Raw genomic sequence first — 21,559 nt, 5'->3', positions numbered from 1 at the left:
TGGCCCATCACTGGCCCATCACGGGCCCATCAAGGGCCCATCACGGGGCCTGGGCACCTGGAGGGGGTGCACTGGCAGGTCTGGGCTATCAGGGCGCCTGGACGTGGGGGTCTCCCAGAACTCAGGCCGCGCCCCTTCTCCCTGACCTTTGCTGCCCACGCCGCTGCGAGGGGCCCGGGGCCCCCGAAGCCCGCTGGCTTTGGCACTGCCCACGAGGGACAGGGGGGGCAGCAACTCCATCGCCCGGGGCTGGCCCTGCGAGGAGGGGGAGGCGCCTCGCCGCAAAGGGGGCGGCAGCAGTCACCGGCGAGGGCCGGAGTCGCGTCCGCGGTCCCCGCACCAGCGGGCCCCGCGGGCGCCTCCCGGACCTTCCCTTCGGGCCCGGGCGGGACCCCGAGCGCGCGGCCAGGGCCCCTTTCCTGCGCGCCCCGAGCAGCCGGGGGCAGGCCGGGACAGGGACAAAAAGCACGGGAGGAAACGCGCACGAGCGCGCCGGGAAGCCCGCAGCGCCCCGGCGGAACCACCCGTCCCGGAAGCCGAGTCCCGGCTCGACGCGCGCACGCAGCCACGCACCACGCAGCCACGCAGCCGGGGGGCGGGGCCGGCCTCCGAAGCTCCGCCCAGGGCGCGGCGGGACGCGCGGACGGCGCGGCGGGACGCGCGGACGCCGCGGCGCAGCCGAGGGGGCGGGGCCTCGGACTTCCGGGACCGAGGGCGGCGGGGACGTAGACGCGCAGCGCGGTGGGCGTGGCCTCCGTGCGTCTGTTCTGCGCTCGGGCGCGGCGCCGCCATGCCGGCCTCGCTAGCGGCCGCCGCGTCCCCGAGTGGGGTTTACGCCTTTGGAAGTGTGACGGCGTCCCCGGGCTCTGCCGTCTCCCTTCCACGGGGCAGTGCTCGGGGCGGTACTGTGCCTCCTCCTAGGACGTCTTCAAAACAACGACTTCCATTCTACGAAGGCACACGCGTTGTTGGCAGAAAGTTCGGAAAGGAAAAAAAGGCCCGCGCTTCGGCCCCGCGGGATCAGCCGTGGTAGCGTGGCCTTCTTTCTTGCCCAAGATTCATTTATGTGAAGGAGTTACAGAGAAAGCGAGCTTCCATCCGCTGGCTCGCTCCCCAAATGGCCTCAACGGCCAGGGCTGGGCCAGGAGCCAGGAGCTCCTTCCGGGGCTCCCACGCGGGTGCAGGGCCCCAGCACCCGGGCTGTCCTCGGCTGCTTGCCCAGGCCATCAGCAGAGAGCTGGGTTGGAAGTGGAGCAGCCGGGATTCGACCTAATGCCCGTGTGCGATGCTGGCACTGCAGGCAGCGGCTTTACCTCCTAGCCACAGCCATCCTCTTTCGATTTTTTTTTTTTTTTTAGATTTATTTATTTGAAAGGCAGAGTTACAGAGAGAGAGGGCTTCCGTCCACTGGTTCACTCACCAAATGGCTGCAGTGGCCGGAGCTGCGCCAATCAGAAGCCAGGAGCTTCCTCTGGGTCTCCCACACGGGTGCAGGGGCCCAAGGACTTGGACCATCTTCTACTGCTTTCCCAGGCCATAGCTGAGAGCTGGATGGGAAGAGGAGCAGCTGGGAGCAGAACCGGAATCCACATGGGATACCGGCACTGCAGGTGCGTCACCCACTACGCCACAGTGCCAGCCCTTTGCTGCCTGCAGTGACCTGGGCTCCATGGGCAGCCCTGCAGGTGGGGCAGGGCCAACTTCACTCACCCGAAGGACGCCGTCTGGGGTCCATGCTCCCTCGTTTGTCTAAGTCGTCGTGTGTGTTCCAGAACATTCCCTGGGGCGGGCCCCCCGGATGTGGAATTGGCGAGTCAGAGAAGGTAAACACGACACTTCTTGTAGCCACACCCTTTTTCTCTTTACATATTTTCCAGATTTAAAAATCAGTGAGTGTTTAAGTAAATGAGTCGAACAGAGGACTGCATGTGTCTATAAATATGTAAAATAAAGGGTCTCATAGAACACGTGAAGAGTTCTACAGCTAGCAGCAGGCTGTGCAGGATACGGATGGGCAGAGGACTCGGATGCCGTTGCTGCGGAATGAAAGACAAATGACCAGTAAGCTCCAGAAGTCCTTGGGGACATGCAGATCAAAGCCGGAGGAGCCAGCCCTTCGCACCCACCAGCCCTTCACACTCTGCCTCGACGACAGAGAATGACAGGTGCTGGTGCAGAAATGGGGACACTGGAGCCCCAGGGCTGGCGGGAGCATGAAAGGGCGCGGCTGCTTTGCAGAACGGTCCGGGGTCCTCAGAGCTGAGCAGGAGCCTCCCCGGGGCCCAGGAGCCGCACCGGCACCCTGCAGCCTCGTCCCGGCAGACAGGCAGTGCGGCCGACCCAGACATCCATCAGTGGGCGAATGCAGACAGGCAGACGGCTGTCACTCAGCCCTAAAGAGCTGACTCGCGCTCCAACACAGTCAGCCTTGAGAAGTTTTCGCCAAATGAAATAAACAAGGTACAGCAGAAGGCGGTGTACGGTTCCTCCCGCATGAGGTGCCCAGAGCAGTCAAATTCCAGTGCCCACGGCAACCCGAGAGACACGATCCGGCGTGCCCTCACCCCAAACACTGAAGTGCAGGAAGACCAAACTCCCCGAAGTCTGAAGTCCTGAAATGACAGTCTTGCACAGCACAGTTTGGAAGAATCGAAAGATCGCGACATCTGGGGTGGTGCCTTGTGGGATCCAGGACGCAAGCCCGGCATATCGGCAGAGGTGGTTACCAGGTGCTGGCGGGGGGGGGGGGGGGGGGTCTCTTAGCCAGGCACTGAGTTTCGTTTGGGGTGATGAAAAGTTGCGGAGTGGTTAGGGGTGGCGCCGCGCACGCGGCTGCAACGTTGGTGTTACCGTGTTTTACCTTACACAAAGTCAACCTGGGGAGAACAGGCTGATTTTCCCTGCATGCCGGCCGGCAGGCAGCCAGCCTGCTCCTGCTGGGTGACCTTGGCCGCGAGCTGAGGACGGGCCTCTGGGGAGCGCAGCTCTGGCCTCACCTGTAGCGTTTTCCACACCAGCTTCCAAGCTGGGAGAGCGAAACGTGGCTCTGGGAGGCGGTGAGTCACTCCAGATCTGTATCTGAACGTGGTCTTGTTTTGAATGTGGTCTTGTGCACACACGTGCACACACACATGCACACACACACGCATGCACACGTGATTCCCTCGTTCCCTCACGGTGTCCACAATCAGCGATTTTGGAAACAGACTAGCACCCACAAAGAAATATCAAAGACACCAAGGCCCAACCTGGAGATGTTGTTCCTGGCCTTTCTTCTCTGTTCAAAACACAGACTTACACTCACAGCCGGCTCAGCCACGGTGTATAGCTTCTCAGGCACTAAGGTGCACCCGAGAATTCCCGGAGCAGGCTGTCCCACTGTCCCCAGGGCCCATGGAGCTTCTGTCCCCAGCTCTATGGGTCGGGCTGTCGGGGCCACAGGAACCCCTTAAGGTACTCCCGGGAGGGTGGATTTGCCTCTCAGAGGCACTTGAACGTGTCCTCGTGGGCCCTGCCATGGGTGCATTTCCACAGGACCAGCCGTGGGGCCCCACTGTGGTAAGCTGGGCCCAGTGCACGCCTCCGTCCACTATGGACGTCCATCTTTTTCTACCTTTGCGGCACAGTCCTGAGTCAGGTGGGCGGGAGCTCCGAGCTCTGCAGGACCAGGCTTGCGGCCTCGGGGTGGGGTGGGGAAGGCGCCACTCCAGACCCAGCCCCTGGGTGCAAGCCCGCGTGGGGCCTGGGCATCGTCTGGACCCCTCGCTGGTGGGTGCTGTCTCCCATCCCGCACGGTAGGCCAGGCAGGCTCTGCTCTGACTTGGAGGGTGGCATGGGCCCTCGTGGGTCAGCAGGATTGACCACGTCTTTGTAGGGAGGGGACACTTACACATACATCCCAGTGCTATGGGATTAGGCCTGTGAGCTAGAGGCCACACCCCCTGCCCCCATGGATCTCACCCGTGACCACCCAGCTGTCCATCAGACTACGCAAGCACTCCCCTTTTGGAGGTGAGTAAGAGGCTTGGAGAGCGCCCTTGCTGGGCTGTCCAGCCCAGGCCCGCCCCCCCTTAATAAGGCCCTCATGTTCCCGGTGTTCTCGTGTTCCCGTGTGGTTCTCTCACTTTCCGGATAAATCCTCAGCCTTAACGCAGCGCACCTTGTTTGAGCCGGTGCTTAGAATTCTCTAAGTAAACAGCAAAACCCGGAAATAGTCAATTTTGGCTCAGGTTAGCCCACAACACCAGGGCAGGTCCACAGCTCCCCACCTGGGGACCCCGACACCAGCGCTCCGGGGTGTCTCGTGGGGTGCTCCGGGCAGCACTGCTCTCGCCTGAGTCTCACAAACCCAGGGACGCTGGGGACACAAGCTCCAGGCCGGGCCCCTCCAAGCTCCGGGTCACGCGGCCCATCCCCCTCTGCCGGGCACGGGGCTCCTCCTCCCCAGGCACACAGCTCCTCCCTTGGCTTGAAGAAGCTGAGCAGGATTGGCCCCCGCTTCCCTGCAGCCCCCCATCTCGCCATCAGCGACCATGGCCTCCCTGAGTTTTCTCCGGCTGTGCCCTCTGAAGGGGGCACTGTGCTCTTCCCGTCCTCAGCTCCCGCCCCCTCGTTCCTACCCTGCAGCCACCCCCTCCTCCAGGAAGCTCACCAGAGTGGATGCCCCGGCCTTGACAAGCTCTTCCTGCCTTTGGATTCGGGCTCCATGTCTTTGCCTTGAGCCAAACCAGGCTGTGAGCTTCTGGACAGCGCAGGGCCTGCCGTGGGCGTGAGTCACGCTGTGTCTGTGGGGGCGAGGCCAGGACAGCACAGTCTGGTTAAAGCGAGTGTCTGAGCGCCGCCCGGAAGTTAGCCCAGCGGCGAACGACCTTCAGCTCTCAGCAAACAGGGCCTCAAAGGCAAAGGAGAGCCGGCAACGGAACCACCGAAAGCCTGGTCCCTGCTGCTCACTGGCGGGGTGGCCTTGGGCAGCGGTTGGCCCTTTCTGGGCCCCAGGCCAGGGAGCTCAGTGGTCACCCTGGACCTCTCAGCTCTGAGGCTGGCACAGGACCGCGTATCAGCAGAGCAGCCACGACACAGCCTGCCCTTGGAAGGGAAGCCGGTCCCCTCTAGAACATTCTGCAAGGCTCAGAGCAGACACCGCCCTGTGTCCCTTCCTCCTCGGGCAGCCTGAGCCCAGCTGCCTGTGGAGCAAGGACCCTGTGCCCTTGTGCACATGCGACACACGCACGCCCCTAGCCTGACACCGCGGGGACACACAGACACCACCAGAGAGGCCCGTGCCGCAGCCGCCCCAGGGCCCCTCCCTGCACCTGGCTCTCATCACGCTGAGAGCCAGTGCCCACCAGGATCGGCCTCAGGGAACCAGGCAGGAGACTCACCTGTTGTAAAGTGGTCAGGGTCCTTGCGGCGTCCCCGTCCCCGCTGGGGCCCAGCCACGGTCACCACGAGAGTGACCAGGATGTGGGGACAAACCGGCAGCTCTCAAAGGCCCTGGTCATGCGGCGTGCACTGGCCTTTGCCCAAAGATGGTCTTCCTGCGTTCTCCTGTTTAAAACCTGCTCCTGCAAAAGGGAGCGTTGACATTATTTTTCTAAGGGCCCGGGCAGGTGGAAATAGCTGGCCATCTCCAGGCGCTCCTGCAGTATTTCCTTTGACATCTGATGGCCCGTGCGTCCCCGACTGCGCGCTCCCCGCTGGGCCTCTCGGGAGCCATCAGGCGCCCACTCCCTACTTAGAGCCTGCACGGCTCCCTGGTGCTCTTAGGTTTGTTGCCGAATTCCTCAGCATGGCGCGCATATCCAGACGGGCAGGAAGAGGGAAGGATCCAGGCGGCTTCCTGGAGGAGGCAGCACCTGAGCCGGGTCCTTGCAGGATGTGCTTGCTGGTGAGAGGTGGGTGGAGAAGCCAGGGGCAGCCCGGGGAGGGCTTTCCACGCGCAGGGGCTCTGTGTGCAGGACGGAGCTGGGCTGGTGGTGAACAGCCAGTAAGAGACCCTGCCGAGGGGGACGGGGACGAGGGCCACACAGGAAACTGAAGTGAGCGAGACAGGCCGGACGCAGAGGACGGGCATCCAGGCTCCCCCGTAAACCTACAGCAACGGTGCGCACCTCGCACACGGGGCCACACCGGGACAGGGGCTGGCAGGGGCCTGCACTTGGATCCAGCCGGCTCCCAGGCCAGACCCTGACCGAGGGCCCTGGCCTGAGGCGGAGGCCGCAGGGAGCTCGGCTGCCCAGCCTATAGGTGCCTCCCTGGCCCCCAGGGACAACCCGGGGAGACGGTGAGGGGGGGAGCGGCACCCAGGGGGCCCCCCAAGAAAGGCCCCGCGCCTCTTTCCAAGCAGGGCAAGGGCTGGATGTCCTGCCTGCCCCCACTGCTCCCCCACCCCCGGCTGGCAGACACCCTTCCCTGAGTGCTACTGTGCTGTGGGACTCAGCTCCTGCCCACACCAAGTGCCCAGTCCTGGTTACGGGTGATTTAACCCCCTGAGACCAGGGCGGTGATGGGGCAGCTCCCAGTGCCAAACCCTGCATCCGCGGGGGGGCTCCTCAACACCAGAGCACAAACCCAAATTTGGCCTGGCCGGGGGGGATGGTCCCTGGGCACAGGGCAGGAGGGTGGCAGGGAGGCCAGACTGGGGTGGGGTTGGTGGGGAGGCTGGCTCAACCTGAGGGGAAACTGAGGCTGGCAGAGAGCCCCCGGCCCCAGGGTTCCAGGCCTCCCCCACCACGGATCTCTGCCTTTCTCCAGGGCCAGGGGGCACTGCTGGCAGCTGGAGAGGAGGGGCTCCTGGCAGCGGGGGGAGTCTGGTGGGGGTGCCCCTGGCAGGGGCCGCCTGCCCAGACGCGCTGCTGCCAGGCTGATTAGCATGGGCGAGGGGCGCCGGCGCGGGGGCGCCGCCGGCCGGGCTGGCACGTCCCTCGCGGGCCCAGCTGGCCCGGCCCGGACACAAAGCGCCACAGACGGCGGCGGCGCTCGGCCATTCACGCGCAGGGGCGGCCGGGCGCGGGCGGCCAGGATTCCCGCCGCCGGGCGAAGAATAGCGCCTGGGCCGGGCGGGGCTCGGCCGGCCCGCGCTCCTGACCTTGAACCTTTGTGACTGGAGCGCATGCAAATCGCGGCGCGGCCGCGCCAAGCCCCGAGGGCGCTGCGCCGCCCGGGGCGGCCCGCGAACAATGCGCCACTGTCCCCGCGCCGCCGCGCCGCGGGCTGGGAACGGCACGGACACGCACCTGGGGCGCGGGCGGGCGCCCATGCGGGGGCTGTGCTCCGTGCCGCGTGGTGCGTGGCCGCGTGGACTCCCCAGGTGACCCCTGCTCCCTCCATCCCGCCTCCCCTTCCTGTCTTTTTTTTGCTGGGATTTATTTTTAAGTCCTCACCCCAATGACCGTGTCCCCGGAGAGAGCCTGCGACCCCCGCGAGGTGCCTGCTGCCCCTTCTCTCTCTGGCATCTTGACACTTTCGTCCAGTGAAGCCTGTGTCACCAGCGCCCTGTACCACTGGACCCCAAGTGCCCCCATCACAGGGCCCTGTGCAAAGAGAAAAGACGCCAACCTCCCCAAGATCTGCTAAACTGAGCCCCAAAGGAGTGTCCAGGCCCAAATGTGGGTGCCGCTGTGCCCGCCCGCCCCTGCCTGGATCCCGGCTCTGTCCCCCTGGACCCAGCCCAGAAGCAGAGCACATGGCAGGCGGGGCAGGCGGGGCGCTGACTGTGTCCTCCTGCCTGAGCAGGTGACTCCAGCGCCTTCTGTGAGGTGTAGCCTCGGCCCAGCGCGGACTGGTGACCGCGGGTCACTCCTCCTCCCAGACTCGTGTCCCGACCCCCAGCCCCCCAGTTGATGAGATGTCTGGGCCCCTCCTGCCCATCTTGCACAGGCCGAGGGTGTGAGGGCCGCCCAGGTGCAGGTGCAGGAGGGGGCCCTGTGGGCGTGCACACCTGTGTGGGGAGTGTCCCTGGGTTCCTTCCTGCCGAGGGGCTGGGGAGTCCCAGCTGGCCTGGGACAGAACGAAGAGGCTCAGAGGAAGTGGCCTGTGCATGCTGCTCCCTCTCTGGGCGTCCATCTCACCAGGGGCTAAACAAGGGGTCTCGGAGGAGGCCCCCGGAGCTCTCCGCGGTACGGATCAGCAGCAGGGGCTCCCTGTGAAGCCCGGCACAGAGCACAGAGCCAGCACGCCTGAACATGGCCGTTACGGTTTCCTTCTCTGGCTGGACAAGTTGGGGCAGACACCCCCCCCCAAGAAGTGTGAGACCCCAGGTTGGCTCCAGGGGAGCTCAGAGCCTGGCTGGAAGCTGGGGGCGGGGGAGGAAGCAGATGGGGTGTGGGTGGGCTGGGCAGGGGGTGGTGGGAGAACAGAGCAGGTGATGGAGGGGCTCAGAGAGCCCTCTTGGAGGGGCCTGGAGGGGAGGGGACGCCTCAGGGTGGCTGCGCACGGTGGATGGCACTGCCCACGGTGCTGCAGGGCACCGGCTCCGATTCAGGTCAGGAAGGCGTCCGGGGGTCTCATTCTGTAGGAGGGGAGAGGCTGAGAAATGGGCGCAGCCGTGAGTGTGCACCCCCAGGGAGGGCGGGGACGACTCCTGTGTGCCCTGTCCTCACGCTGCTACAGAGCTGGCCAGGTGATGGGGCCGGGGTCAGTCCTCGCGACGAGTGACTCCTGTAGGTGAGCCACATTGGACAGTCCCTCGCCCTCAGAGACTGGAAGAACCTTACCTGGGCCCACGCTGGATGCCCGCCACCTCCTGTCCCTGTGCTTCTCTGAAGACGGGACCCCTCAGCCTGCCGGTCCCCCGGGGCATCTTGGGAAAGCAGAACCGGAAGGGGCCTGGGCAGCGTGGGCGCCGCTTCCCAGTGGGCAGACGGGGACACTGAGGCCCTAGGGGGTGCTGGGCTGGAGTCAGGTCCCCGCCTTCTAGGTCTTTCCACTACTTCACCGGATTCCTGGGAAATTAGCCATGGAAAAGCCGTCCCCCGCTCCAGGAGGAAGGCGGTCATACTTTCCGTCCTGGCTCCTTGCAAGCACCTGGGGCGCGGTGGGTCCCCTGCAGCCCCCGTGCTGAGACGCGGGCCTGCGTCACCCAGGGCCGCTCGTGAGGACGCTGTGGTGGCGCTGACACCGTGGGCGGGGCGTCTGTGAAACCAGCCTCAGGGCCTCCAGCTGGCAGCTGTGTGACTGCCTTGGCTGCCACCACCCTGGAGCTGGGTCTGGGCCTGGGCTGGCCCCAGGCAGTGGCCAGGTCTCCACGAGGGGGAGCAGGAGTGAGCACACTCCCCTCCCCCCCGCCCCGACCGCTGGCGCCGCCCTCTTCCCCGGGTGGGTGGCGAGGCTGCGCAGCCAGGCCTGACCCTGGCTCACTCTTCGCTGCTGGTCTGTGTCCCCGTTCAGGCCGACTCGCCTCCCTAGCCGGAGAAGTCGGCCACAGGGCGGCGAGGGCAGGGCAGACCCTGCGGGAGAAGAGCTCCGATGCCACCGGGCACAGGGAATGCTCAGTGGGTGCTGGCGATCAGCTCATCCTCACGCTGCCTCCCCCACCCCTTCCTGCTCGCGCCTCTTCCCCTGGACTGTGCCCGTGTCTGCTCCTGTGCCGGTCTCTGGGCCTCTTGCTGAGGGCAGCCCGGAGCCCTGGACAGGTGTGGACGACGCACTTCTGGCACTCGCAGCCAGGACAAAGCAGGGGGTTCACCACGTGACCCAGACCGTTGTGATGAGCGCAAGGCTCTGCTCCGAGCTGCGGGGCTGGTGTGGCCGAGGCACTGAACCGGAAGTCACGCTGACGTAAGCCGCCACGGGGCTGGGGGCTCCCCTCGGGGACGACGCGGATCCGGAAAAGCAACCCCACTGCTCCTCGCTGTGTCGTTTCTTCACGAGGCTCACAACACGTGGACGTCCAGGAGCTCATTTTTGGTCCTTTTTCAAGGCTTGCTGTGGACATGTCAGCTGGGGATGAGATTCTGGGGAAAACCGCTCCACGATGCCCTCCGGGGCTGGTCCTGCCACAGGAGACCTGTACTGGTCCCTAGGGAACTTGTGGGGCTCCTGGGAGGCGCATCTCAGAATCGTCCCCCAGCAGGCAGAGGGGCGCAGGTCAAGGGTGGCCCCGTGGAGGGGTGGTGCCCAGGGGGTCCCGTCTTCAGAGAAGCACAGGGACAGGAGGTGGCGGGCATCCAGCGTGGGCCCAGGTAAGGTTCTGATTGGTTGCACCTGTCTGCAGCTGGCCCGAGTCTTTGGGAGCCTGGCCGTGGTGGCAGAGGCTGCAGGGGGTGTGGGTAGCAACTCGGACTAGACTAAGTTACTGGAATTAAGACTTATTCTATGCATCTGCTCTCCCACAATATGGCGCTGGGAGAGGAAGAAACAGCTTCTACACAGCTGCCTCCAGTTCAACCAATAAACTGTAGGACCTGCTCCTGATTGGAGGAGAGCAGCGTACTCGGCGTGTGGGTAGCAGAGTTGGGATTGGCGGAGGAGGACTATAAAGGAGGAGAGAGACGGCATGCACCAGGAACATCTAAGGGGAACATCTAAGGGGAACACCTGTGCAGCCCCCGAGAGAGCCGGCCGGCGGTGTGCCGCTCCCCCGCGGAAGTGGGGAATGTGGCAGGGGGAACCGCCCTTCCACGGAGGTGGAAGGGTCGGTAGCCAACCCGGGAAGAACCAGCAGCAAACCCGGGGAGGGCCGAGCAGACGAAAGAACAGCGCAGGGTCCTGTGTCGTTCCTCCACGAAGACGGGGAGCGACAAGGGGGGTTCACGTGGCGCACGCGACGTGTCCAGTGTGGGCCACACCCCGCTGCTGTGCCTTTGATGAAATCGGGGCTGCCAGAGTCCTCTTTTGTTCTATGTTTTTAAAAGAGAAGTCTTTACTTATTTGAAAGAGAGAGAGAGCGCGCGCACTTTCATCCACTGGTTCACTACTCAGATGACCGCAATGGCCAGGGTGGGATCAGGCCAAAGCCAGGAGCCAGGAGCTTCATCCAGGTCTCCCACATGCGTGCAAGGGCCCAAGCACTTGGGCCATCTTCTGTTGCTTTTCCCAGGTGCATTAGCAGGGAGCTGGATCGGAAGTGGAGCAGCCAGCACGCGAAGCGGCACTCACGGGAGATGCCAGCAGAGGCTTAGCCCAGTGCGCCACAATGCTGGCCCCGAGTCCTCTTCAGGGTGGCAGCCAGGGGCAAGCTCTGCACCCTCGAGACAGCACATTACGGGAATAAGCCACCACTCCACCTGTTGCACCCGGCCGTTGGGGCCATTTGGGGAATGAACCAGTGGATGCAAGGTTTCTCTCTCTCTCTTTCTCTGTTTCTGTAATTCTGCCTTTCAAATAAATAAATAAATCTTTAAAAAAATAATTATAAGGCTAAAAATGAAATCATAAATACACTAGAAGAAAATATAAACATTGACATAATTTGAGGTGGGAAACATACATTCATGTTATATTTAATTTTCCACATATTTTAATAAAGACTTATTTATTTGAAAGACAGAGTTACAGAGAGAGGGAGAGACACACAGAGAGAGATCTTCTACCTGTTGGTTCACTCCCCAGATGGCCGCAATGGCCAGGATAGGATCAGGTCAAAGCCAGGAGCCAGGAGCTTCATCCAGGTCTCCCACGTGGATGCAGGGGCCCAAGCAGTTGGGCCATCTTGCACTGTTTTCCCAGGTGCATTAGCAGGGAGCTGGATCTGAAGTAGAGCAGCTAGGACATGAACCAGTGCCCATATGGGATGCCAGCGTAGCAGGTGGCAGCTTTACCCACTGTGCCACAACACTGGCCCCTTCCTCAATTTTAAAAGTATTTTTGCATGGCTATAAATTTTTTCCCACAAATGCTGGTTTAAAAAATGGTTTAAGGTGAGTCAAAAGGCAGAAAAGAAACTGGGAAAAACTGTGTTCCAGGCAAAATGTCCCAACTCCACCCACAAAACCTCCTTGGAAATCAGTAGGATGAAATATTTGCAATGATATGTGATGAAAATTTACTGAAGAAATTCAGGGGCCAGCTCTGTAAAGGCGTCGCCTATAGTGCCGGCATCGTGTATGGGCGCCAGTTCAAGTCCCAGCTGCTCCACTTCCCATCCAGCCTTCTGCAATAGCCTGGGAAAGCAGTAGAAGATGGCTGAAGTCTTTGGGCCCCTGCACCCTTCTGGGAGACCTGGAAGAAGCTCCTGGCTCCTGTCCTCAGATCAGCCCAACTCCAGCTGTTTTGGCCATGTTGGGAGTGAACCAGCAGATGAAGGACCTTTTTCTCTCACTGCCTCTGCCTCTCTGTAACTCTGCCTTTTGAATAATTAAATCAATCTTTTTTTTTTAAAGAAGAAATTAAAATTAACAGTATATCTAGGCTGGCGCCGTGGCTCAATAGGCTAATCCTCCGCCTTGCAGCGCCGGCACACTGGGTTCTAGTCCCGGTCGGGACTCCAGATTCTGTCCCGGTTGCCCCTCTTCCAGGCCAGCTCTCTGCTATGGCTTGGGAGTGCAGTGGAGGATGGCCCAAGTCCTTGGGCCTTGCACCTGCATGGGAGACCAGAAGAAGCACCTGGCTTCTGGCTTCGGATCAGCGGCAGCCATTGGAGGGTGAACCAACAGCAAAAAGGAAGACCTTTTTCTCTGTCTCTCTCTCTCTCACTGTCCACTCTGCCTGTCAAAAAAAAAAAAAAAAGAAAGAAAGAAAAGAAAAGAAAAAAAAACAGTATATCTATGAAAAAGGCACAATTTCAAATGATGCAACTTAAGCAAAGATAAAATTTTCAGCTATTAGATCGAAAACTGTATAAAAGGATTACAAAAAGTAGTTACACTATTGCAAGTGGCATGAGGGTTGGAGTGAGCAACCCTAGGAGCTGCTGGCGAGACAGCAGTTTGGGAAAATGCCCTGGAAGCGACGGGGGCGACGTTCACCCAATCAGCAGATGCTCACTGAGCTGCCGTGTGCGTCAGGCAAGTGGTGACAACCCCAGCCAGCTCTGCACGCGGTTGCCTCCCAGTGCTCAGGAGCCCATTGCGGGACGTGCTTATAAATATCTAACAAGGAACCCTAACCTGGCCAGGGTGGCTGGGAAGACTCCCCAACGGGGTGGATCTTAACCCACGTCTAACATGATGAGAAGGCGACGAGGCAGGTGAGGGAAAACTGCTGGGCAGAAGAATTGGCCATGTGACAGTTCCGGTGACTTCTGGGGCTGGTAGGTCCCCTGCCTTCCCACGCCCATGATTTCTGGATGCTCTGGCCCCGGCTAGTCTCCCCTGGGCTCAGCTTTCGGTTCCAGAGCTGCTGCAACCTGTTGTCCTCAACCAACCAAAATGACGAGACAAAGGAGTGGCCAGTGTGGCTCCCTGGAAGTCAGCGGGGCTTCGGGTTCAGCAGTCCCAGACTTCCCAGCAGCTACTGACCATGTGCTCAAAGAATCACAGAAGGAACTCACTCAGAGGGAAACATGAGTATGTTCAAGGAGCTAAAGGAAAACATGGTGCCAATGAGTGCACAGAGGGGGACTCTCCATGGCAAAAGAAAACGACTCCCGGAAATTCTGACACCGAAAGGGGTGATTTTGAAGTTTAAAAAGTTCACTGGGTGGGCTCCAGTGTAATGGCAGAAAAGGGTCCAGTGCTGTGGCACAGTAGGTTAAGCACCCGCCTGCAGGGCTGGCATCCCATATGGGCGCTGGTTCGGGTCCCGGCTCTTCCTCTTCCAATTCAGCTCTCTGCTATGGCCTGGAAAAGCAGTGGAGGATGGCCCAAGTGCTTGGGCCCCTGCACCCACATGGAAGACCGGGAAGAAGCTCCTGGCTCCTGGCTTCAGACCAGCCCAGCTCCAGCCATTGCGGACATCTGGGGAGTGAACCAGCGGATGGAAGACCTCTCTGTCTGTCTTGGCCTCTTTTTGTAACTCTGCTTCTCAAATAAATAAATAAATCTTAAAAAAAAAAAAGAAATGTCACTAAAAAAGAGAAGAAAGAAATTAGTAGAAAGTCGACAACTAAGGAAAATAGCTGGGAAAATGAAGAGAGCTTCAGGTCCCTGTGGGACGATAGCAAGAGGTCCAACTACGTGCAGCTGGAGTCCCGGAAGGAGAGGAGAAAGAGGGGGCAGAGGAAAGTCAATATACGTGCAGCTGGAGTCCCAGAAGGAGAGGAGAAAGAGGGGGCAGAGGAAAGTCAATACTAAAGGAAAGCTTGAACTTACAGCTCTAAGAAGCTTGACAAACCCCAAGCAGAGGAAGCAAGCAGAATCACTCCCAGGCAGCTCCCAGGTGGACCTCTGAAAGACGAAGGAAAAGGGAAAATCTTGAAAGGTTCGGAGAGGAAAAAAGGACTCATTCCATGAACAGGAGTTGCAAGCTAGAGCTGGCTCCTCACCAAGAAACAGGAGGAGGCTGCCTCTGACCAGCGAGGGCCTGGCCGGCAGGGCCCTGAGCGGGGAGGGGATCGGTGCTGAGTGACGTCCAGGGAGCTCCCCGGAGCTGCGGGGAGAGAGCAGTCCTCAGGTAGCCGGAGTGCAGCCACACGCGCTGACGCGGCAGCACCCACAGCCAGGCACATACGGGGTGGCAGAGCATCCCGGGCAGAGAGAGAGAGAGAGAGAGAGAGAGAGAGATTCCCGGAGCAACTCGTGCACGGAGGCCGAGCACGTGGGGGCACCGTCTCAGCCCCCGCTGATTCTTGCCGACACACGTGATGCTCCTGCTTGTCCGATGCGTAGCGTAGCACCAACCTGACGCCCAGTCTCTCCAGAAGTGAGCAGAGGAGGAGGAGCGGGGGAGGGAGGGGGGAGGAAGAGTTCAGGCTCCGTGTAACAGGCCGATTCTGGAGCTCACCTGGGACCGGGAATGTCCAAGAGCAACCAAGGGCATCTTGGAGCAGGAGAGCGCGCTGGGGAGTGAAGCTTCAGGATTTCTGCAGCAGCAGTGGGGGCAGGTGCTACCCACAGCCCACGGAGAGGAGTAGAGACCCCAGAATGCAATCTGCATGCTAGTGAGAGAGCATCGTCCACGCCTCCACCCCCGCGGCTGCCTCTTCACCGCGGTGTGGTCGGAGGGACTGACGGCCGGGCAGCCTGTGAGCAGGGTTCCAGGCTCAGTTCACAGCTGGTGGCAGAAGGAAGCAAAATCACAGAGGCGGCGTCAGCACCAAGGGAGCAGGGGGAGATGACGCTGTGCCCCCCCCCACCAGGACGTGAGACAGGTGCAGAGGGGCGTGGCCTGGGAGGGAGGTGTCTGCAGGGGACCCCCTCTGGCTGGGACGAGTTAGGGGCTGTGTCATGGAGACTCAAAGAGCCTCTCCCTTAAATAGGATACCAGGGGCCAGTGTTGAGGCACAGCACGGCAGGGCAGAGGAGACGCTGGGGGCACGTGACCCTGGCCATAGCAGGGCCGGTGGCCTTGCCCCTGAGATCGACCAAGGTCTGTCTCGAAGCAGAGATCCCAGGAGCAGTGCCTGCGATGGCCCTGCAGGGTGAGCCAGTGTCGCTCAGTTGGGTCCTTCCCAGCGTTTCCTCTGCCTGCACACCCGCCTGTCTCTCAGATTCCCCCACGAGCTGGTTTAACTTTCTTACTGGTCCCCCTTTTAATGCAGAAGTTAAAGAAAACTGTGGGCACCTTGGTTTTCACCTAAGAATCATGCAATAATATAAGGATTATTCTTTGCGAGAATTGGAATTCATCCTACCTATGCACACAAGAGAAAAAAAATCCAATTGAACATGAGCAGAGTTTTTAAACAGAGCAGAAATAAGCCTCATTAGTAATCAGAGAAAGTGAATTTTAAAAAGATGTATTTATTTATTTGAAAGGCAGAGAGAGGTTCCACTAGTTCACTCCCCAGGTGGCTGAAATGGCCAGGGCTGGGTCAGGCCAAAGCCAGCAGCGAAGAACTCCTTCCAGGCCTCCTACATGGGTGCCAGGGGCCCAAGCACCCCAGCCATGTGGCGGGTGTGGGCCGGGGGGTGTCTGTGTGAGGGCTGAGTATCTCAGAGAGGATAGGTGCTCTGGAGTGGGCCGCAGGGGGCCCCAGGGCCCGGGCGGGGGCTGAGTCCGCTCAGCTCTGGGTGGTGGCTGGTGGAGAGCGTGCCCTACCTAGAGGGACGCACGGCTTGGAGGCTGGGGGAGTGAGCCAGAGGTCTGCAGCGACGAGGTGGCCTCTGCTCCAGAAGTGGCCTTGGCCCCGCCCCCGAAAACCCTCATGGGGACGGAGTGGGGTGCCCAGGAAGGCTGACTCCACCCCAGCAGGACACCTGGCTTCTCCCTGCTCTCACACACACACCTGGAGAGGAGGTGCAGCCACAGGAGACTGGTGGGGGGCAGGCCGCGCCACGCAGACCCACAGGGTCCAGTGGCCTCAGGGGTCCTGGCCTCCTGCAACTGGCCTTGCAGAAACAAGGGGGAGACGTGGCCTTCAGGACTGGGCGGGCCAAAGGTGAGGCCAGGCCAGGACTCAACGGAATGGGCTGGGGGCAGGTGGGAGGGGAGAAGCAGGTGCAACCTGAGCCGGGCTGGCAGGAAGGTTGGTGGGCTCCCCAGACCTGAGCCAGAGCTGACACCTGGGCAGGAGCCACGTGGGCTCAGGGTGGCCACCCCCAGGCTGGAGAGGGCTGACCGGTGGGTGGGGGCCTTGTCGGTCAGCAGGAGAGCGGGCGGGTACCAGGGCAGGATTTCCCTTGGGCCGGAGGGGAAGGAAGGGAGGGTCGGGGGACACAGCACAGCCGGAGGAGGCTCCCAGGCAGGCAGGTGAGCAGGTAGGGACTCAGGTGCACGGCGGGCGTGGTGGTGAAGGCAAAGGCAAAGATGAGATGCGGGCGGGCGAGGCACTGACCTACCCCAGGTCAGGGGCCGCCTTTTCCACCCCCTCCCCACCCGGCAACTCGGATGATGACTCAGCCGAGGACAATCTGATGGGCCGCTGGGCGCGTGGGAAGGCGGCGGGAAGGACGTCTGATTTGCCGACAGGGACAAGTCCCGACACAGAGCCCTGCCTGCCGAGCGGTGGCGCGGGCCCCAGGTCTGGGCTGGGACGCAGCCACCAACAGGCTGACTCAGGCCCTGACTCAGCAGGTGGGAGACGAAAGGCGTCCCGCGGGGTCCTTGCCTGGGTGCAGAACTCTGAGGGTCTCTGCGGGGCTGCCGCTTGCCCCCTCCCAGGCTTCCGGGCTTCTCTGAGCCGCTCCCGTGGCCTCTGAGCTCGGGGCTGGCCCGGGAATCCCTGCATCGTGTCCACGGGACAGAGCTGTCGCAGACACCTCTCGCCCTTGCTCCTTGGCGCCTCGGGTTAGAGCCCATTCCTCACTCACTTGGGCTGGGCCCCAGGCCGCGGCAGAGCAGACAGGAGCAGCCCCCCCAAACCGGGGGCCGGGCTGGGGCTGAGCGCCAGGAAAGGCCTCCAGGTGCAGAGCCCTGGGGGCTACTGGGGAGGGTCGACGTGCAGGGGTGAAGGTACAGGTGGGCGAGAGGCAAGGCTACTGCCTGTGAGGCGGTGTGTGGACGTGACCTTGGGCAGGACAGTTTGCAAGCTCACTCTGGCTACACAGTGGAGGCTGGGGCAGTACTTGTGGCAGGAAGCCCTGCCAGGCTGGCCACGGTGGGGCAGAGCCACGGTCAGGGTTGATGGGAGGAGCGTGTCGAAGGTTCAGAGAGCTGCGTGTGGGGCCCAGTGGCAGGCCTCAGGCTTCCCTCCCGTGCCTGGGTGTCCCTGAGGCCTGCCACTGGGCCCAGCCTCCACTGTGCAGGACACGCCAGTCTCCTCCTCTCGGCGAGCTCCCGCCGGGCTCCCAGCTCTGCAGAAGCCGAGACTGGCATGTCCTGCACTGCCTCTGACCCCAGGTGCTGCTGGGCACCAGACTCTGGCCATTTGGGTTGGCCGGAGATGACTTCAGTCTGAGTGGCACAAAAATAAACCCACGATGACCCCGAACCGGGGGGGAGGCTCGGGGGCCGCTTTGCCTCCTTGGTCCAGGGGCCCCTGGACAGCCAGGCCAGGTTACTGTGGCTGCAGTGGCACCTGCCCCGGCCCCCTTGCCTCTCTCCTCCCTCCAGCGGATCCCCCAGGGCCCAGGGATGGGCCACGGAGCCTGGCAGCTCAGTGCCTCTGGCTCGCGTTCACCCGCGATCCGCCAGCAGGGCCCAGTTGGCTGCCGTGGGCGCCTCCGCAGCCTGGCCTTTGTCCTGGGTCCCGGGTGCTGTTTGCTCTGCGCCCGGCTTGTTTTCCCTGGCCAGGCTGGCAGCCATGGAAACAGCACCGGCCACCTGTCCCGCCGGCTCTGCTTTCCGCCCAGTCGCCTTCCGGGCCCCGCGGACCTCCTGCTGCGCTGGCCCTTCCCCAGCTGGGCCTCGGGGCCCCGCCCTGCCCCCAACCTCGGCTGGAGCACCCCGGCTGCTGGCGGCCGCGCTGGGGGCCGCCGGTGCTGAGCGCTGCCTCCTCCTCCAGCCGCGCTGCCAGGGCGGAGAGCCCCGCGGTGCAAGCGTGGATCCCTTCCTGTGTGCGCAGGAAACTTCAAGGTTGAGGAACGAGTGCGGGAGAGGTCTTCGTTCACTGGCTCACTTGTTCGTTTGTTCAGCAAGCAGCGTCCTCACGGGGTTGGGAGGATGTGGGGGAGACGCTTGTGGGAGTGGACGGCCCCTCCAGCCAGCTGGGTTAGGGCCAGGAGGGACCGCAGAGCCTCGGAGGTCACTGACCCATTCTGTGAGTGGGGAAACCGAGGCACACAGGGACTCGCCTCCCCGCCCCCAGCAGCTCCCTAGGGCTCCCGGGTGCACAGCTGTCCACACTGCAAAGGCTTATGGGAGCTCTCAGGTGGGAAGACCCTTCTGGGGCTGGGATGTGACATGGGAACAGCTCCACAAATGGGGCTTCCGTGGGCAGGTGGGCAGGGGGTGCAGCCAGAGTCCGGGGCTATGCAGCGGAGACACACCTGTCCAGCCAGCGGGTGCCACAGCCCCGACCTTCCCAAAGCTGCTGCTCTGACCCAGCCTGTGCTCGGGCTCCCAAGTCCTACCCTGCGAGAGCGCAGGTGGACAGCTCCCTGCCCGACCTGGGCCGACACGGAGGCTAGCGGCTGCTGGATCCCCTTCCGAGACAGTGGCTGGGCTGGGGTGACTGTGCACATGGCCAGCCTGGCACGGGGGCTCCTTCTGCCTCGGTGACTCAGAACTCCACAGTCGAAACCATGACCTTGGGGGTTCCAGCTCAAGCCATCACAGCTGCCCGGACATGGGGGGCACGGCCATGGAGTCCACTCCCGATGGCAGTGGACCAAGGCTCTGCAGCCCTACGTAAAAGCTCAGCACCGGTCTCCAAGTCCCTGCTGTCTGCTCAGCTGGCGTCAGGTCCGAGCCTGGAAACCTTCCTGAGACCGCTCCCCGCTTCCTGCCCGCGTGTGTCCTGAGTTAGAGTCTGGAGTGAGCCCGTCGCCTGAGAACCAGGCCCTCACGTTCACAGAGCAGCCCTGCGAGGCGTTCCGGGAGGGAGGGGCATCTCGCCTGGGGTTTTGCAGGGGGAGGAGGAGCTGTCCACAGGGACAGGGCTGGGACCTGGGCACGTGTGTGCTGGACTCGGGCACTTGTGTGTCAGGAGGACCTCCCTGGCCCATAAGGAGCTGGTGCTGCCCCTCACATGGGCCCCCAGCAGCACCTGTCCCCTGTGCCTTCCCTGTGCCTTCCATACTATCTTTCTTATTGAAGATTTATGGATTTGCTTCTTTGTAAGGCAGAGTGACAGAGCGGGGGTTGGGGGGAGAGACAGAGAATCTTCCCGTGCTGGTTCACTCCCCAAATGAACACAACAGCCAGGGCTGGGCCAGGCCGAAGCCGGGAACCAGGAGCTCCACCCTGGTCTCCCACACAGGTGCCCCAGGCCGCCGCTCTGATGTGGAGTGCGGCATCGCAAGCGGCGGCTTCACCGGCTGCACCACAACGCCGTCCACGCCTGCAAGCTTCCAGGCGTCCTTTCAACCACTCTCTGGGGGCGGGCGGGTGGTCATCGCTGGTCCCATTTTACAGATGGAAAAACTGAGGCTCTGGAGCGGTTTCTTTGGAACCCAAACTGGGCAGCAGGGCTGGGACCAGGGCGGGACCTCCCCATGGCTGGGAAGCCCTCCCAGCTCCCCGAGAGTCCCCCACTGCCCCAGCCCTGACCATGTGGCCCACAAAGATCCTCTGGGCGCTGGCTGGGGCAGCAGTGAGGCCAGTCGCATGCAGGCTCCCGTCCACTGCTCCTGTGGTTATGGGGGTGAGGCACAGGAGCTGGGAGAGGGGCCCGGAACCCAGGGGTGGGGCGTAGCTTCTGCCATCAGCCTGAGCTCGGCCCCCTCTCGGGGCGTCAAGTAAATCCTGTGCCCACCTGGTGGCCGGCTGGCCCGGGCAGTGCCACGCCGCCTGCCCACTCCCGCCCAGCCAGGTCGGCCGAACGCTGACTGGAGCCAGCTGGCGGCCGGGAGCCGCTCGCCCGGCAGCCGCACGCCGGGGCCGCTTGCCGAGAGGGCCCTGGCCGCTCGTCCCACTCCCGCTCCCGGGGGCTCTGCCGCTCCTTTCCGGCATGGCTGTCCGATGAGGTCATGCAGCTGGCCGGGCCCCAGCTCAGCAGAACATGGCTGCCCGTGCAGCCGGTGGCCCCAAGGGGGAGCAGCTTGGGGCAGATGCTCGGCTTCCCGACGGGGGGACCCAGAGCCTTGACGCCTCTGCCCGGGCCCCGGCCCCAGCCCGCAGCCTCACACTGGTCCCCGGGCCCCCACCCTGGCAGATAGGACCGTGTGTGCGTGTGCGTGCGTGTGTGTGTGGCTGCAATCCCTGCTCTTCCCCTGCACCCGTGGGTGCCGTGGCCAGGCCCTGCGGCCCCCAGGGCTGGGAGCAGCAGGGTGCCCCTGCCCCGACCTGCCGAGGAGCCCGAGTCTCTCCCGGCCACAGAGCACATCTGTGAGGCTCCCAGGCTCCCGTGCGGAAGCCGGCAGGGTTGGCCACCCCACATCCCGGGACCCCTCTGGGCCAGAGAAGGTGGCACCCTCCCGTCCCTGTACCTGCTGGCTCCTCTGCAGGTGGGACCGGCCAAGGGGACCCAGGAGAGGTGGGCAGAGGGAGGAGGCCCCGGGCTACTCACTTCCCTGGGGGGCAGGCAGGGGCCAGGGACCCAGCCTGACCCAGCGGCCCGTAGCCTCGCAGGGGTGGGGGGAGGGACACCATGAACTGGACACTGCCCTTGCACCACAACCCCCTGACTGGCCAAGAGCCCCCTCCCCCGGGGCCAGGCGAGCAGGGCGCCCGGCTCTGGGCGGGCCTGGGGCAGGAGCGGGGCCCGAGGCGGCCAGGCAGCATCTGGAGGGAGGGTGGACCTGGGTCTGCGGGCCAGCCGTGCTGGGGAAGCAGGGGCCTCCAGTGGGCCCCAGGGCCCCAGGCCTGGCGGTCCAGGACTGCAGCTGTGTGGGCCTCCATTTCCGTGTTGGAGGCGGGGCCTGCGTGCACAGATGAAGGCTGGGCTGGTTCCAGGCACGCAGGAGGCAGCGGCAGAGCCAGGATCCCAGCCCAGACTCCTCGGCTGGCCCGGAGTGACCCCGCTGCGCCTCCTCCCTCTCCA

This window comes from Oryctolagus cuniculus, chromosome 11 (assembly GCF_051225735.1).
Source record: "Oryctolagus cuniculus isolate XC-2025 breed Fujian yellow rabbit chromosome 11, ASM5122573v1, whole genome shotgun sequence".
NCBI classification, from domain to species: Eukaryota; Metazoa; Chordata; class Mammalia; order Lagomorpha; family Leporidae; genus Oryctolagus; species Oryctolagus cuniculus.
Note: the sequence above shows the minus strand (reverse complement) of the source record.